At 45.7% G+C, this 3418-nt stretch overlaps 1 pseudogene; it reads right to left on the bottom strand.

Annotated features, from left to right (window-relative positions):
- Positions 1 to 2595: 2595 nt before the first annotated feature.
- On the bottom strand, positions 2596 to 2990 carry LOC100580535 (annotated as a pseudogene).
- Positions 2991 to 3418: the final 428 nt, after the last annotated feature.

Here is a 3418-nt window from a genome sequence, read left to right as displayed (position 1 = left end):
CTAAGAGGATTAATGGTTCATGACTGGGGAAAGCTTTTTTATTTGTTTTTTGTTTGTTTGTTTGTTTTGAGGCAGGATCTAACTGTTGCCCAGGCTTGAGTGCAATGGCATGATCTTAGCTCACTGCAGCCTCAGCCTTGCAGGCCCAAGTGATCCTCCTATCTCAGCCTCCTGAGGAGCTAAGACCACAGACATGTGCCATTGCACATGGCTAATTTTGAAATTTTTTGTAGAGACAGTGATATCATTTGGATCAGTGAGGCCTGTGTAGGTGATTGGATCATAGAGGTGGATTTCCCTCTTGGTGCTGTTCTTGTGATAGTCAATGAGTTCTTGTGAGATCTGGTCATTTAAAAGTGTGTAGCACCTACCCCACTCTTCCTCCTGCTGCGACTGTGTGAAGTGCTCACTCCTCCTTTGCCTTTGGCCATGACTGTAAGTTTTCTGAGGCCTCCCCTGAAGCAGATGCTGCTGTGCTTTCTGTACAGCCTGTAGAACTGTGAGCCAGTAACATCTCTTTTCATCATAAATTACTGAGTCTCAAGTATTTCTTTATAGCAATGTGAGAATGGACTAATAACAAAAATTGGTATCAGGAGTGGGGTATTGCTATAAAGATACCTGAAAATGTGGAAGCAACTTTGGAACTGGGTAATAGACAGGCTGGGAGAGTATGGAGGGCTCAGCAGAAGGCAGGAAGGTGAGGGAAAATTTGGAATTTCCTAGAGACTTTTTGAATGGTTGTGACCTAAATGCTGATAGTGATATGAACAGAGATAGCCAGGCTGAGGATGTGTCCAGATGGAGATGAGAAACTTACTGGGAACTGGAGTAAAAGGTCACTTTTACTATGTCTTAGCAAAGAGCCTGGCTTCCTTATGTCCCTGTTCTAGGGATCTGCAGAACTTTGATCTTGAGAGTGATGATTTAGGGTATCTGGTGGAAGAAATTTCGAAGTAGCAAAGCATTTAAGATGTTACCTGACTGCTTCTAATGCCTATGCTCATATGTATGGGCAAATAAGTGACTTAAAGCTGGAACTTGTATTTAAAAGAGGAGAAGAGCATGAAACTTTGGAAAGTTTGCAGCCTGGTCATGTGGTACAAAAGAAAAGCCCATTTTTAGGCGAGGAATTCAAGCAGGCTATAGAAATTTGCATAAGTAAAAAGGGGCCAAGTGCTAATAGCCAAGACAGTGGGGAAAAGGCCTTGAGGCATTTCAGGGACCGTTGTGACAGCTCCTCCCATCACAGGCCCAGAGGCCTAGGAGGACGTAATGGTGTTGTGGGTCAGGCCCAGGGCCCTGCTGCCTTGCACAGCATCAGGACACTGTTCCATACAGTCCACACTCCAGCTCCAGCTGAGGCTCAAAGGGGCCCAGGTACAGCTTGGGCCACAGTTTCAGAGGGTACAAGCCATAAGCCTTGGTGGTTTCCATGTGGTGCTAAGCTGGCGGGTACACAGAGTGCAAGAGTTGAGGCTTGGGAACCTCTGTCTAGATTTTGGAGGATGTGTGGAAAAGCCTATTTGTCCAGGGAGAAGCTTGCTGCAGGGGTGGAGCCCTCATGGAGAACCTCTACTAGGGCAGCAGTGCGAAGGGGAAGCGTGGGGTTGGAGCCCCCACACAGGGCACTGCCTAGTGGAGCTGTGAGAAAAGGGTCACCATCCTCCAGACCCCAGAATGGTAGATCCACCAGCAGCTTGTACCTTGTGCCTGGAAAAGCTGCAGGCACTCAACGCCAGCCCTTGAAATCCACTGTGGGGGCTGAACCCTGCAGGGCCACAAGAGCAGAGCTGCTTAAGACCTTGGGAGCCCACCCCTTGCATTAGTATGCCCTGGATGTGAGAAATGGAGTTAAACGAGATTATTTTGGAGATTTAAGATTTAATGACTGCCCTGCTGGGTTTCATACTTGCATGGGGGCTATAGTCCCTTTCTTTTGCCTTATTTATCCCTTTTGGAATGGGAGTTTTTACCCAATGCCTATACCCCCATTGCATCATGGAAGTAGCTAACTTGTTTTTGATTTTATAGGCTCATAGGCAGAAGAGACTTCCTTTATCTCAAATGAGACTTTGGACTTTTGAGTTAATGCTGGAATGAGTTAAGACTTTGGGGGACTGTTTCGAAGGCATGATTATTTTTCCAATGTAAGAAGGACATGAGATTTAAGAGGGGCCAGGGTTGAAATGATATGGTTTGTCACTGTGTGTCTGCCCAAATCTCATGTGGAATTGTAATACCTGGTGTTGGAGGAGGATCCTGGTGGGAGGTGATTGGATTGTGGAGGCAGATTTCCCTCTTGGTGCCGTTCTCATGACAGTGAGTGAGTTCCCATGAGATCTGGTTGTTTAAAAGTGTGTGGTACCTCCCCTACTCTTCCTCTTGCTATGGCCATGTGAAGTGCTTGCTCCTCCTTTGCCTTTGGCCATGATTGTAAGTTTTCTGAGGCCTCGCCAGAAGCAGATGCTACTGTGCTTCCTGTACAGCCTACAGAACTGTGAGCTAATTAAATCTCTTTTCATCATAAATTACCCAGTCTCTGGTATTTCTCTTTTTTTTAAATACTGAAAAGAGTTAACAGTGTATTATAATTTATTTTATTTGACAATCTAGGAAGTTCGCAGCCACCAGCAGTTCTAGTGCAGTTTCAGTGTAATTGGGAGTTTGGGAATCTTGGTGGAGCTGTTAGTGTAGTGAACCTTGTGTGTAAAATGCATGCACACTTTTGATAGCACATGTGAAGGTACCTCTCTAAAACTGACCTCATTGGTTTCGTTCTCAGCAAAATTGACCTGGGCCACTCAACATGGCTTTATCATGCCTGATGTTAATGCATGTCCTCTTTTTACAATAAATTCATGACCATCAGATGATGTCAATTTGACATACATGGCATCAGGGCCTTCACAGCCACCATAGGTTTTCTCCTCACCATCCATTTTGTTCTTATGAAATTCTGCTTTGCTTCCTCAGGAACTTTAGTAGTTTCCCAGAGTTCTTTTTCTGCCCCAGCTCGAGACTCACTTGTCTCGAGCCACCACAGCCTAGTCCCCATGTACTGCCCCTTAGCTACCATAGCCCAGTCCCCATGTATGGCCACAGCCCCTATTCCAGGGCCACTCCCCCACCCTCAGCTGCCTCCCTGTCCTCAGGTATTTCTTTATAGCAATACGAGCACAGACTAATACAGATGGGGTCTCCCTATGTTGTTCAGGCTGGTCTCAAACTCCTGGGCTCAAGGGATCCTCCTGCCTTGGCCTCCCAAAGTGCTGGGATTACAGGCACGAACCACTACACCTGGCCCAGGAAAGCTTTTAATGTAGCTGTTCATAGCCTTGTGGAAAAGTTCTGGTTTAATTTTTTAAATAAATATTTATTAGTATTTAGCTCCAATCACGTCAGATATTGTAATATT

The sequence above is a fragment of the Nomascus leucogenys genome, chromosome 15, assembly GCF_006542625.1.
Source record: "Nomascus leucogenys isolate Asia chromosome 15, Asia_NLE_v1, whole genome shotgun sequence".
In the NCBI taxonomy this organism is placed as follows: Eukaryota; Metazoa; Chordata; class Mammalia; order Primates; family Hylobatidae; genus Nomascus; species Nomascus leucogenys.
This window is presented reverse-complemented; position numbering and strand designations above follow the sequence as displayed.